Source organism: Equus quagga, chromosome 19, assembly GCF_021613505.1.
Source record: "Equus quagga isolate Etosha38 chromosome 19, UCLA_HA_Equagga_1.0, whole genome shotgun sequence".
NCBI classification, from domain to species: domain Eukaryota; kingdom Metazoa; phylum Chordata; class Mammalia; order Perissodactyla; family Equidae; genus Equus; species Equus quagga.
The window spans coordinates 9,176,671-9,192,280 of NC_060285.1; the positions used below are offsets into that span (position 1 = coordinate 9,176,671).

Sequence of the window (15,610 nt, forward strand, 5' to 3'; positions counted from 1 at the left end):
GCTCCGCTACGGTGGCCCAGGGTTTTTCCAGTTCGGATCCTGGGAGCAGACATGGCATCGCTCATCAAGCCATGCTGAGGTGGCGTCCCACATGCCACAACTAGAAGGACTCACAACTAAAAATATACAACTATGTACCAGGGGGCTTTGGGGAGAAAAAGGAAAAATAAAATCTTAAAAAAAATAAAGTCTATCCTTTAAAAATAAATAAATAATAAAACCCAATTTAAGATATTGTGTTGTTGCAAGCTAAAATCCCCCTGCCATCCCGTATCTTCAGTAAAGCCTGCCCTACTCATAAGAGCCTGGAGGGTGGTTTGAGGGGAAATCAAAGAAAAGGTCTGAAAGTAGGGATAATAATTCCTACTTTATAAGGTTGTTATGAGGATTAAATGAGTTAAATTTGAAAAATTTGGGTGAGGGTGTTGGAATTCTCACATAATGTGGGATATAGGGCTTGCGTCCTTTTTATAAAAATTAAGTGATTTCCGCTGATCATGTCATGCGGCAGTTTTATTAGCTTATCTCATTTCTTTCTACAGGCATATAAAACAACTGTTTAAAAATGAGAGCTACACTTCAGCCATCATGGAGCTTACAGCTCCCTGACTCTACAGTGTTGTTCCCTCTCCTCAAAGATCTCGATCAGTGGTTCTCAAACTGCAGAGTAGATCAGAATCAACTGGAGGGGTCCTTACAACCCAGACAGCTGAGGCCCACGCCCACAATTCCCAGCCTGCAGGTCTTAGAGCCTAAGAATGTGCCTTCCTTACAGGTTGCCGAGCGAGGCTGATACTCTTGGTCCAGGGTGCACACTCTGGGAACCACTGAGCTGAATGCCCCTTTGACGATCCTTCTTTCACATTCTGACTCAGATGTGACCTCCTCTAACACCTCCCCTTCCAACTTCCATGCCCCTACCTCCCCTCTCTGACAGAATTAATATTTTGTACCTGCTCCTACTGTTCTTTAGTTCATCCTGTAATCTATTCATGTGCACATCTGCCCTACATCTGGTACCTAGCCCAGCTGACTGAGGAGAGGACACCAAACTCCTGGAAGATCTGCACGTACAGCAAGCTCCTTTGGAAGTTCCTGTGCTGGGCTCCTTCTGCTTGCAATGCCCTCCACTCCACCTGGCTTCTCATTCTTCAAGCCTCAGCTTAGGCCTGTCCTCCTCCAGGAAGCCTTCTCTGACACTCCCCCGCCTGGTTTGTGTTAGGTGCCCCTATTCCTCTGTCTACCTACAACATATCAGACAACCTATCTATAACGTATTTCTCATAATAATAGCTAACAAGCAGAGTTGATTAAAATCTTCAGACACCCTTTGGTCCAGCAATTCCCACTTCTGGAATTTTATCCTACACTTCAGCAAAATGACTCATATACAAGGACACTCCCTACAGCATTGTTTGTGATGGCAAAGTATTAGAAAACCTAGATATCTGTTGGTAGGGGACTGGTTAAATAAATTACAGTCTATCCACATAATGCAATAGGGTGCCACTGGAAAAAAAAAAACGGTCAGCTATTTGTGCATTGATACGGAATGATCGCCAAGATGCACTGTCAAGTGGAAAAAACAAGGAGCAAAACAGTAAGAAGAATGGTAAACATTTGTACAAAAAAGGGGGAATTTCCACATAAAATTTAGAAAGCTGTATGTGAGAGGAACTGGGTGGGAGAGACTTTTTACTTAATACTCTTTATACCTTTTCAATTTTGAACTATTTAATATATTACCCATTCAAACAAATAAAGCTAAAGATGAAAAAAATTTTAAAGACCTTTAGATAGCCACAGAATAAAAATACTATGGGGCTGGCCTAGTGGCACAGCGGTTAGGTTCACATGCTCCGCTTCAGCAGCCCTGGGGTTCACAGGTTCGGATCCCAGTCAGGGACCTATGCACTGCTCATTAAGCCATGCTGTGGCACCGTCCCACATATGAAATAGAGGAAGACTGGCACAGATGTTGGCTCAGGGTCAATCTTCCTCAAGCAAAAAGAGAAACAGTGGCAGCAGATGTTAACTCACGGCCAATCTTCCTCACAGAAAAAAAAAAGGACTAATGTGTCCCCCTCCATTTAGTTCAACATGAAAATAAAAATAAGTATGAGGATGTTCAAAATTTCGATTTTTTCCAAGATGACTTTTGCCATGTTTCTATGAAATGTCCAATGTCAAGTTCTTTCCGTCTTCTCTCCTTATTTTTGTTTCTCCTTTATTCATGTCCTTAGCACATGCTTGGAGCTGATGTTCACTAGATCCAAAGAGGACATCGAGTTCTCACCACGCCTGTCCCCTCAGTAGCGGCTCCTGCGGTAAGTGCTTCTCCTTGAAGCACTGTCTCCTCAGGGTGCGCAAGTGTCCTGGCCCTTTGGCTTTCCTCCTGCCTTTGTGGCCGCTCCTTCTGAGTCTCCTTTCCGGGCCCCTCCGCCTCTGCTGGTTCTTACCATACCTTAACGTTCTGCCCTACACCCTTCTCTAGTTCTCTGCGCTCTCGTTTATGCTCATGGCTTCAGTGAGTAGCCACAGGCAGATGTCGCCGATTTCCGTCTCCAGGACACATTTCTCTCTGAACCTCAGGCCAGCACACCCAGCTGCCCATGGCACTGCTCCTCCACATTCTGCAAATTTACCACACTCCAAAATTAAGCCATCCTCTCCCTCATGAAACGTGCCCTCCTCCAGTGGCCCCTATCCCAGGAAACTGGCCTTACAACCTATTCACCCACTTTCTCCAGCCAGAACTGGGCCTCAGAGTCAACGGATTCTCCTTCCTCTTCCCACCTCCGCCCCTCGACAGTTAGGCCTTTCCTAATGTTTTCTGAAACTTCCTTTTTCTCTTCCATCTGTTGAAGAGAAGGGGGCTGTCATCACTCCTCTCCATCACGGCTATTACAAGTCTCAGCGGGGATCTCTACCTCCAGTCTTGCCCCCCGCCTCCCATGCCCCATCTACTCTCTACTCAGTAGCCAGAGAAATCCTTTAAAAATGCAACTGATCATTTCCTTCTCTTTAAAACCTTCTCTTCCCTCTGACTTCAGGGAAAAGTCCAAATGTGTTAACGTGGCTTATAAAACCCTGCACGACCTAGTAGTGCCGACTAACCATTCCAGCCTCATCTCTCAACAGCGACCTCTCACTTGCCCTCAACACAGGCTCTGTGCTCCAGCCACAGCATACCCCAGACCCTGGAATCCACCTGCCTTCTCTCAGCACGTACTGCTAAATGAAGCAATTACTCAGCAGGATGTAAAGAAAGTCTTGAAACTTGGGCCCCATCAAACACCATGACAAGGCAGCTAGTGGTGGTAATCATCTAGAACTGGCTCCCTTCTCCAGTCATGCAGTCATTCTTGTTGAAAACATGTTTATCATTCATATCACTCTTCATTTCCGTTAGTGCCACAGACATCTGAAGCGAAGACTCATGATATCGTCCAAATTTCTCAACTATATCATGCCAATTTCTCCCCCAAAACTGGCATCAGCAGAAGAGCAAAATGACTCCAGTAATCAACTCTACCTTGAGCACCACTCCTGCACCCACAGGCTTACAGCTGGGACTGCTCTCCCTTCCCTGAGTCAATATTTTCTTTGTGACGAGAGATAGAGAGTGTTCCTTTAGGCAAGAGTTAGGTGTGATTGTGCAAGGCAGAGCACAGCCTGTGGAAACAGAGACCAGGGAAACAGGAACCTCACCCCAGAATTCCGCAAGCGCAGGTATGGCTCTCCCTTTCCTGCACAGCAGCCCCAGGGAAATGAAGCTCTCCTGTGCAGACTTCTGAACCGTGCTCATGCACTCTGGGTCTTCCTGTAAAATAATCAATCATCCACGCTAATCTGGCCACTTCCCTGAGTCCTTCCCAGGGTCCCTCCCCTAAGATTTACAGCCTGGCGGTACCTGGCGGGTGATAAGGAAAGCAAAGGCAAGGTACTGCAGGGACCTCCCATCACTCCCCCCACCAGGGATGGGGGCAACAACCCCGTTAGAAGTAACTGCAACTCAACATTCGGGTAGCTCTGAAAAATAGCAGACAAGAGTTTTTCAGGAAAATAAGGCTCCTTGAGGGCTGACTGGCAAAAAAGGCCACTGAGAAATTTATATTTAAAGTTTATGGGGCCAGCCCCGTGGCCGAGTGGTTAAGTTCGCGTGCTCCGCTTCAGAGGCCCAGGGTTTCGCCGGTTCAGGTCCTGGAAGCAGACACGGCACCGCTCATCAGGCCATGCTGAGTCGGCGTCCCACATGCCACAGCTAGAAGAACCCACAACTAAAGTATACAACTATGTACTGGGGGGATTTGGGGAGAAAAAGAAGAAAAAATAAGAAGACTGGCAACAAAAAAAATAAAGTTTATATAGTCGTCTTTGGTATCCATTGGGGATTGGGTCCAAGACACCCCACGGATACCAAAATCTGCTGATGCTCAAGTCCTTTATATAAAATGGCCTAGTATTTGCATATAACCTACACACATCCTCCTGTATACTTTGTAATCTAGATTTAAAATACCTAATACAATGTAAAGGGTATGTAAATAGTTGTTATACTGTATCATTTAGGGAATAAAGACAAAAAAAAAGTGTGTACACGTTCAGTACACGCAAACATTGTAGACATTTTGATCTGCGGTTGGTTGAATGCGCGATGTGGAACCCGCAGATACAGAACCCAAGGATACAGACGGCCGACTGCATTAACACAGGAGCTTATGGCACTTAAAAGGAGATCAGAAATATGTATAGTCAACAAGGTCCCTATTCCTCATATGATTAAACTATAGAGGTCAACAAACTATCTTATCTTTAAGTCATTTATTTGGCCATACCATCTATACAATTACTGAGAATTTTTCATTTACAGATATGAAAATATGTAATAACCCTAAGTATAGTAATCCAACCTACTTACTTTGTGGCAGTGTGGATGGAGGTGTGAGATGGGAAGTACCAATGAAAGGAGGAAAAATAATATTTACTGAGTATTTACCATACTGCTAAGAAACCTAAGAAAACCAGAGCTCAGAGAGGTTAAGCATCTTGCCCATATCAAACATCAGTGAGTGAGGACTGATCCTAAGCTGTCCCTCTATACCACACTGACTAGTAAATTGTAGCTGTCAATTTTGCAGCACAATTTCCAGGGAAGACCATGAAGCTACTTGCGTATGTGCGAGAACAAGACCTTGACTTGGGATATGGGGCCCAGTGGGAGCCAGCCAGTGTTAAAACATAACACAAGCAACTGTATTAAGAAACATCAATTTTTGTGAAGATTCCAAATTAAACAGATAAATTAGGAGAGAATTCCCACATTACAAGAGCAAATGAATTTCTCTAACAGACCTGCACCTATATTTAGAGACCATTAGCTTCTTCTAGGTGCAGGGCAAAGCCCCTTAGAACAGAGAGTCATAAACAAAAGAGAGAGAAGGATCCTTTTGAGTTCATCTCCCTCTCATTTTTTTTTCAAAAAAAGAAAGTCAGGTCAAAGACGTCAAAAGACTGATTTAAAGCCATACAGAGAGTAGGTGACACAGCCAGACCAGAAGCTAAGTCTCCTATTTCCACTATTGAAACCTACAATTGAATCAAAAACTTGGGAAAAACATGAGAACAGGCAAATTGGATTACACTCAGACCAGCATTGTTACCAACTAGAAAGCCCACCAAAGACGTCATGGGAGGCTGCCCTCCCGCTGTAAACCCAGGGTTAGGCGGACCATACCTTTCGTTTTTGGTGGGCCTGCCTTCCATTAGAAAATCTACAATTTTGGGCGTAGCTCTTTATATCTAATACTTAATACTGCTGATTGAAACAACCAGGTCCATAAACTTAACTCCTACCTAGCAGGAAGTACACCACCATTCTGAACTAACACTGCCTTGTCCAGTCCCATATCAGTTCTCATTGCTCTCTCTGCCCATGTTCCTCCTGGACAAAGTCAGCAAACACAGTATTTATCTTCACTTTGCTATTTATCAGCAACTTTCATTCATCTCTGACTTTATGTCATGTTCCGTAAAGTGCTACATTCAAGCCTTTCCCACATTTCTTCAGAACCCCAAGTGCTCTCAGCTGCCACTCACTCCCAGCTGATGACCTGCCTTCCTGCCTTAATGAAGTTGAGGCCATTAAGCTCAAGCTTCCTCAACTTCTTCCTTCTCCATGTCAAAACTGCTCAGTCTTTTTACCTGCTTCTCTTTCTACTCTCCCTCTCAGAGGAAGAAGTAGCCTTCCTCCCTTCCCAGGTCAACTCCACCCACAATAACCTTTCAATCCACTTGCTTTACAACAGCATCTTCGGTCTTCTCCTCTTCACTGGCTTCACGTCCGGTGCATATACTCAGATCTCCTGTATCCTTAATGAAAACAAACCAAAACAAAGCAACTACTGCTGGACCCACTCGAGCCTCCTACCCCTCTCTTTTACCTCTGCCTCACTGCCATATTTTTCAAAAGCAGAGCAGAATTCTGCACCCACGCCTCATCAGTCAACTCAATCCTTAAGCTTTTTCAACCTAGCTTCTTCTCTCACCACCTAGACTTTCTAAGGTCTCCAGTGGTTTCTTGTCACCACATGGAATCCTCTTCCTTTGGCCTCATTTCCTTAAACTCCCTGTACCATGTCGCTCTGCTGACGTACCCAGGTTTCTTCTGAGGGCAACGACCACCTTGGCTTTTCTTTACTTAACTGCTTCTGTGCTGACCCCTCGTCTTCCTCCAGACCCCCGAGAAAGACATTCCCCAAATCAATCTCCTCTTTTTTAACCCACTCCTCATGGATTCCTATTGGGGAATCCATTCCTGTTCCTAATGGGGATTTAACTATCACTGCTATACAGATAAGCTACAAATCTCTCTCTCTAGCCATAACAACACTCCTGATATTTCCAACTTCCTGTTGGACAGCTTCAGTTGACTTGTCACCTAACACATCAAAACTTCTATTTTTTAAATGAATCTATTCTTATTCCATCTCAGATGATTCTGTTTGGTTTTCCTATTTCTTCTTCCAAGAGACTCAGATTTTAAGCTTTAGGGTAATTTCTGGCTCCTACTTTTCTCTTATTCTCACATTGAATCAGTTGCCAAGTCTACTGATTTTACCTCTAAAATATCTCTAATCATCTCTATTTCCACTGCCTTAATCCAGACCCTCACTGCTCTACTTTTCTGGGCCACTGTAAAAACCTCCTAACAAGTTTCTGTGCCTCCAGATTTCCCATCTTTCCTTTCATGTTAAATAAACACCAGATTAATATTCACTGAAGCACGGTTCTGATCACATGGTTCCCTCCTCATCTTCTTCAGTGGGCCCCAATCAACCTTTTGAGTCAGCTCTTATTTTCCCTTCCTGTACCCTGTGCTTCAGTCACCCAACCACTCACTGCTATCTCAACATGCTCCTGTACCTTTATATTGTTTCCTCTGCTTAGAAGGCCACTTTCCACGTCCGAATGTCAAGATTCTATCCATCTTTCAGTGCTCAGCTCAAATGCCACTTCTGTGAAGCTTTCCCTAATCCTTTTTCTCAATATTTACTTGCACCTATCCAATGCCACATACTTACACTTACCTCATTTAACTAGTTGTGTGTGCCTCATCTCTCATAGTAGACTGGAAGCTCCTTAAAGGCTGAATCCTATGCAGCATTTAGTACTTCCTAGGGATTCAATAAGTGTCTGTTGAGTGACTAAGTTAATCACGTGTTTTACAAGGTACCTACATGAATATACCTTCCTTAGTATTTTCGGATTCGGTGAAGAAATCTACGTTCACCTTATTTATACATGGTACAGTGGGAGCAAGAAGGCCTGGCTTTGACAGCTTGTCTGCCACTTAGCTGTGCAGCCTTTGAGCAAAACCTTTCCTCTCTCAACAGCCTCAGTTTCCCTATCAGTAAAATTAGGGTATTGTATCTACAGATTAAAGAACTGAAAAAGTACTTAAAATTCCTATCACAGTTGATACAAACATGGTGTAGAAACTGTATTTTCCAAAGATGGGCCACTACAATATAACCTATCCCGCATGCTCTTCTTAAAATGTGACACTGACACTCTTTCCACTGAGGGTGGGGTCCATGACCCCTCTCTCTGAACCCAGGAAAAGCTCTGTGACTGTCTCAACCAAAAGAATATGGTACAAGTGACACTATGTGGCTTCCAAGGTCATGTCATAAAAATGCCATGTGCTTTTACCTTGCTTCCTTGGGACATTCGCTCTTGGAACACATGTGCCACATGATGAGGTAGGTACGGTCACATGGACAGGCCACATGTGGGTGTTCCAGCCAACAGCCTCAGCTGAGATCTGGCTGATAGGCATCATCCACCCCAAGACATGTGAATGAGGAAACTTTCCAGACGACTCCAGCCCCATCCAATGGCAACTGCTTGCAAAACCACCTGGTGAAGCCCAGTCAACTCCCAAGTGAGAGGATAATAAAATGATTACCGTTGCTGTAAGCCACTAAATTCTGGGGTGACTGTTACACAGCTACAGATAAAATAAAGAATTGGTGCTCAATATGTTAAAGCTATTATTAATATAACACCATTTTAAATTTCAGTCAGTCTCCTCTAACCCACACTTTTTCACAATGACAAGTCCTAATCTTTCATTCTGACCTCACATGGCATTCTCTCATTCAACATAAAGGAGTGTTTACTCTGGGTCAGACCCCATTTTAGACCCTGTGACAAAACAGTGAACAAACCCAACCTCAGCCTTGCGCAACTTTTATTCTAGTCAGGTAAGGAGATTACCAAACGATCCCATAATATAAAACGATTATTAATATAATTTAATAAATTGCACAGAAATGTACATATTAAGTCAGGTAATGATAAGGGCTATCTCTCACGCTTATTATTTGGTCCTTTACGAGAAATGAGAGGAATCCATATTCTACCAGAAAAACACTAAGTGTTCAGAGCCATCTCAAATTTTAAAAAACGATGGGATAATATTTTCTGTTTTGTTTCCAAAACATTTCTGAACAACGCCTGACATATTTATTGGTCTTTCTGGCCATGACAGTCAAGTAGAAAAGTCTACAAACTCCCAGCTAACTTCGTTAGGTCATAATCTTTCATTTTATCAAAGTAATTTGTTTTTTTTGTTATTTCAGTGAGTTTCCAGATTTACCTTTTAAATTTAGAATAATAAGTTAATATATTTTATTTTGAATCTTTCTAGCTCCTAAATATAGTATCTTGTGTTGTTCAAATACTTATGCCTTCTTCTGATAATTTATATAGATTAGTAAAATTTTCCTGTAACTTTCCCCAAAGCACTTAGTTCTTCTCAATATGAATGAATATAATGTTAAAACGCTGCTTATATTATGTGAATCAATGTGGAAAGAAAATATAATTTATAAAAATTAAAGTTGCAGCAACTTTTAAATTTACACACTTCATAAAATTAAATACATATGTATTCTGCAATGTACATCTATAAAAACAAGAACTCACTTCCAAAGTTAATTATACTGCCTGTGTTTGCCTATAGCATTTTCTACCTATTCTTGAATCTCAAAACAAAAATAAACCAAAACACACACACACACACACAAACCACTCACACAAATCCAGTAAGATTTAGGGGCACCACAGTTTAAGGAGATAGATAAACCACCAGTCAGGCATCACTCTCTCCCCAATTCTGTCATTAATGAGCTGTGTGACATGGGGATCTCTAGTCCTTATGAAGGGGATGATCTCAGACTTCTAGTCCTAAAATGCTGTGATTCAGAGAAGAGTAAAAGAAGGTGGTACCAGACAGTAAGGAAAGGAACTGAAAAAGGTAGAGTTCAAAGCAGACCCAGTGGTGATTTTGTGTTGAGGAAATATTTACTCACTCAACACATATTTACTGCATGCCTACTATGTGCCAGGCACTGTTCTAAGTGATGGGGATACAGCAGTGCTCAAAAGAGATAAAAATCTCTTCTTTCCAGGATCCGGCATTCTAGAGGGGAAACAAGTGATTAAAAAGATAAATAAGAAACTCAATTGTATGCCAGGGGACGAAGAATGCTAGAGAACAAAACGATGCAGGAAAGGGGAGAGGCAGTTTCCAGAAGGTGCCATTTCCAATCAAGTGTTCAGGGAAGGCTCAATGAGACGGTGAAATCTGAGCAAAGACCTGAAGAAGGTGAGGAGCCGAGCGAAGCTGAGGCCTGGGGCAGACAGAAGAGCAGTAGATAGGTGGTGAGGCAGGGGGACAAGGTTGGCAAAGTAGAGAAGGGCAAGAACAGTCTTGTTCTAGAAAGATCTCTAGGTCTGAGACTCTGGAGACTTAGATTTCAGTCAGAGAAGCATGACCTCAGAACTGGAGCGACCTTTACAGGTCATTTAGTACAACTACCCATTAGATTATTAAAACCCACATTACTCCTCCTAGGGGACCATGTCGTCTTGGCTTGAACAATTCTAGCGCATATATCCACCTCCACAGACCAAGAGAGCCTGTCCACCCGAGGACAGCCCTGCCTTAGGCTTTAACTTGAGCAGAAATCTGTTTGCTAGTAATGTCTACTCTTCATTCTTTTTAGGGACACTTTGTACACTATATGCTTCAGACCTTTGAAGACAACCTCAGGTCTTCTCTGAGATGCCTCTTCTCTTCAGGTTAAAGTTAACCAGTTATTTTAACTCTTTTCTAAGTGACATGGCCTCATGTCATGGAGCTGCGTGTTAAGAGAGTCTCAGCTGCAAGCCACAAAAATTGACTTTGGGTAACTTAAATTACATACTATAGGAATGTATTGGAAGGCTATGAGGTAGGGCACACGACTGAGAAAAAGCTGAAGAATCAGGTCTTGAGAACAAATAACAGAACAGCTCCCGTGTCTACAGATTAGGAATTAACTCCTGACTGTGATAAGGGAGCTGCGACTGTCTGTCACTGTGTCATTCCACCTCAGATTCAAATTAGAGGAGGAACACATCTATCTGCCTACCCCCTGCTGGCCTAACCGGGGGTCGTGTGACCACCACCTTCTTGGTCAGGGATGGATTGCGTCCTCAAAGCACCATGAGCTGCTATTCCCAAAAAAACCTGGACTGGAAGCTGGGCAGGCCAAAACAACATGTCCGCTAACCTCTCTCAAAATGAGATGCCTTAAAATCAACGTGAGAATCCAGGTGTGGCGGAGGAGCAGAGCCAGGGCACTGCCTCCTCACCTGCTCTGTGACTTCGGGCAAGCCACCACACTAGGCCTCAGTTCCTGTCTGTGAGCTGGTGATGATCACGACAACACTTGTCGTACTTACGACGCCAAATAAGAAAATACACGTGAAATGCTTTATAAACTCAAAGCTAACTGTGGTAGCCGGGACTCACTGCCTGCCTGTCACAGACACTTTCCACAGATTATTTTATTTAAGCTTCAAAACAACCCTATGAAGGAGAAGGTTACGAGCACAAACTCTGGAGTCTGACTACCCGGGTTCAAATCCTGACTCTACTACTTATTCGTGTGACCTTGAGCAAGTTACTTAGCGTCTCTGTGACTGTTTCCTCACCTTAAGTGGGTGTAACACTAATAATACATATGGTGGTTATGAAGATTGAGTTAATATACGTAAAATTCTTAGAAGTGTGCCTCATATATAGTAAACACCCAGTAAATATTAGCTATTATCATGAGTGGTGGTGGTGGTAGTAACTATCGTGATTTTGTGGATGAGCAGAATGAGGCACTGGGAAGTTATACCACTCGTGTTAAGTTTTCAAAGTTTAAAGTGGTAGACACAGAATTTAACTTCATCGTAGGTACTCTTAATTACTATACTCTACTGACTTCAAAAGTTAAAAAAAAAAAAAAAAAGGTGGGGGCCGCACCAGTGGCATAGTGGTTAAGTTCGTGTACTCCGCTTCGGTGGCCCAGGGTTCACAGGTTCGGATCCCAGGCATGGACCCAGCACTGCTCATTAAGCCAAGCTGTGGCAGCATCCTACATAAAATGGAGGGAGAGTGCACAGATGTTAGCTCAGCGACAATCTTCTCAAGCAAAAAGAGGAAGATTGGCAACAGATGTTAGCTCAGGGCCAACCTTCCTCATCAAAAAAAAAAAAAAAAAAGGTGGTATTTGGACTTTAACCCTAACCTCAAGTCACATATATTAAAGATATTTACAAATGAAACTCAAACACAAGAGAGAAATGATCTATTGTTTCATGTCTTTAGAATGTTAGCTAGAAGGCTAACTAGATATCTAGAGAAGGCCAGGAACAGTCATATCATTTTGTTAAGAAAAAATCTTCTTAGTCCTAATTGGAAACCAGGCCTTTCCTAAAACCAACCTTCTGGTAACTTAATTGGGGCTTTCAATCTTATTTCTAACGTTACTCTTCTTGATAAAGCTATTTAATGGTTCCAAAGAAGTTAACTTCGCAAAACAATTCACATCATTAGCAGAGGAAAAAACACACATACAAAATCTACATCACAAGCACTTAGAAAAAGCAGGAATGTGTTTATAACTGGAAGAGAGGCATGATATTAGAAGCGAAGACAGGTAACAGCTAACTGTGCCTACAGAAAAGAGGTGAATGTCTCTCCCCCTTTATGAATTGTGACCATAAAGTCACAAGCCTAAATGTTCAAAAAGAAAGGGAGGTGGGACCGGCCCGGTGGCCGAGTGGTTAAGTTCGCGCATTCTGCTTCGGCGGCCCAGGGTTTCACCGGTTCAGATCCTGGGCGCAGATATGGCACCACTCATCAAGCCATGCTGAGGCGGGATCCCACATGCCACAACTAGAAGGACCCAGAACTGAAAATACACAACTATGTACTGGGGGGCTTTGGGGAGAAAAAGGAAAAATAAAATCTTAAAAAACAAAAGAAAAAAGAAAGGGAGGTGATTATACATCTACTATTCAAACAATGGGGTCTTCAAAGTCAGTTCATAACCCACACTGAAAGTGAGCCTCATTATTTCGGTCATATGCTATGTTGCGAGTACTAGTACCAACTATGTGCTGAACACAACATCCTATGAGGTACTCATTGAACAAATGTTTCTTGACCCCCTTCCACTGTTCTGGGAGACAGGGTTGAGGTGGTGAAAAAGAGAAAGGCCCTACTTTCATAGAGCTTACGTTGTAGGCAGGTATTATAAAAGAAGAAATTAAAGCTCAGTTCCCAGGCCCACCAGACTGTAAGGCTTACACGGTGCATTTCAACTGTATCATCGCTCACTGGTGAGATACAGCTTCTCCTAAAACTCCAGACCTACACATGCAACCCTGACACCGCTGTCTGGAACAATTTAGAGTTTCTCTCTGCCGGCAGCCCACTTCTCAGTGAAGTGTTCCTTCTCCAGCTCCCAAGAGCAAAGACTGCTCCATCAGCAATTAACACATCATACTGACACGTATGAAACTTTCTCTCTCTTTAGTCCCTAAGCTCCCTCAGGGCAAGAGCCATGTTTTAGCCTCTTTGTAAGTCTAGAAGATGGTACATACGACAGGTATTCAATAAATGGCTGAGTGGAGCTCATGAGAGCAATTTCAACAGAGTTGGGGGTAGAAGCCAGACAGCAGTGAACTAAGGAGTAAATGGCGGACAAGAGCATAGAGTTTGCTTTTTAAGAACAAGTCTAGAAAGGAAAAGGAGGGAAAATGGTAATAGTCTGAAGAAGAGATGTGATCACAGGAAAGTTTTATATATTTTAAGAATGAGAAGGACTGGACGGTATTTGCTGGAAGGCAGTACAGCACAAGAGAAAGAGCAGGGGTGTCAGAGTCAAGCAGACTGGAATTTGAATTCTGGCCCTGTCACTATGTCTGTAGGCAAACCACCTAACCTGTGTGCTTTGACTTACACATATACAAAATGAGAATGAACTACACCTCCCTGTTACAGCTACACCCCTGGCAAACGGAAGACATTCAATCAAGAGAATCGATGATTACTACTGTATGTGGAAGCCGGGACTCTTGTGTTCTAAGCCCTCCCACATAGCTTGTGTTCAGTCCAGATTTTCTGTCTCAGCCTGTGTGTAACATGTGATGGCAAAGAAACAGGATCCTTATTTCTTCCGTTTTTACCACCCTCTGTGCTAGTCTACTGCCATGTGACAGTCTGCATGAGTTCATGAATGGCTACTGTGGAAAATTACTGATGTCCCCAGCAGAGGAACAGGGACAATCTGGAGAATAAGGAGATAAAGCTGTTAAAGCGTCAACTGTACAAGATTTTTGGGCTCCTGCCAAAACTCTCATTGAGAACTAAGAAGAGAGAAACTAAAAACACAAACACTCAGAACACCAAGTTTCTAAGCCAACAAGGTGTTCCCAGCATACACTCCAGGCACAGAAAGATGGCTGTGTGCTAAAACAGACAATTCTCTCCTGAGTTCCCGTCTCCATATTTCACCCTGATGTCAGTTCATTTCTGTGAGCTATTATTACTCTAGTTCACTGACTGTCAACCTGACAAGTTCCCAAATCCACAAGATTAGTATGCCCTTTTATATTTAAACAGTTTTTGTTCACAGCCTTTTAAAGTTAATGCTCTGGTCACGGGTCATGTTCACCTGGTACCCATATCTGATCAACAGAAACCCCTCGCCCCCTCCCTGCTCTTCCAGACCCCTGCACACCTAATGTCCAGGCTAATGTGACAACTAGTTCTGAAAAGGCTACATGCATTTAGCATTATCAAAAAACTGGAATATCGACCTTTATTTAGAATCAGTTACTAACTAATCATGGAGAACAGAAACAAACATGTAAAACAAAGAAGATACTAACTATTGCTTAGCGTTCAGAGAGAATCAGAAGATAAGGAAAAGAGATGAGGAAGAAAAGTAGGAACTGTATGTGTATCTATCGACTTTATCACAAAAGCTACAAGTAAACAAGTCAGAGTTGAAAATTCAGTTTTTGTGAATCAGAGTCTGATTAGGAACTTGAATTTACCAAGAAAGAAGAAGAAAGAAGGGTGAAGTATATTACTGGACACCTCTAAACATCCCACCAAAAAAGAGCCAGAACCCACCACAAACCTCACGTGCAGCACAAGGCTGGCAAATACGACACAGTCATCTGTCATAGAAAAGAAACTTTAAAACGCCCCCACCCCACCCCATATAAAAAGCATCCTGCATCATTAACCTAAGTATGAGAATAATTTTCAAAATTCCAATCCTAACCCCAGTCGGTGATCCTCGCTAATACATGCCTCAATTTCCCCAAAGTTGAAATACAAACACATTTTACAGCGTGCTCCGCGTCTCGGCCCGAATCTGAGCCTGACCCTGGACCCGACCTGAATCTTCAACCTAAGTCTCCAGTGACACCTGAGGAAGTGTGCTGTGTAAACGCGCCCGAGGCAGCCGTTCTTCCCAAAGGAAAAAGAAACAGGCGCCCGGCATGGGGTGCGCTCTGAAAGACCGCTCCCAGCTGCCGGGGTGGGGGATGCGCCGGGCCGAGCCCCCGGGCCTGAGCTCGCGCGCCGCGGCCCCGCCTCCTGCCGGCCCGGCTGCGCCGCCGGGGGCTCGAGGCCCGGCCCCCCGAGCGAGGACGCAGGTGGGAGCGGGCCCGAAGAGCGCACCCCATGCCGGGCGCCTGTTTCTTTTTC

General features: G+C 43.4%; 1 protein-coding gene across 9 annotated transcripts in view; it reads right to left on the minus strand.

Annotated features, from left to right (window-relative positions):
- The window catches only part of SGSM3 (small G protein signaling modulator 3), a 39,272-nt gene that overhangs the window by 22,767 nt on the left and 895 nt on the right, over positions 1-15,610 (minus strand). The gene's annotated exons all lie outside the window — the stretch shown is intronic.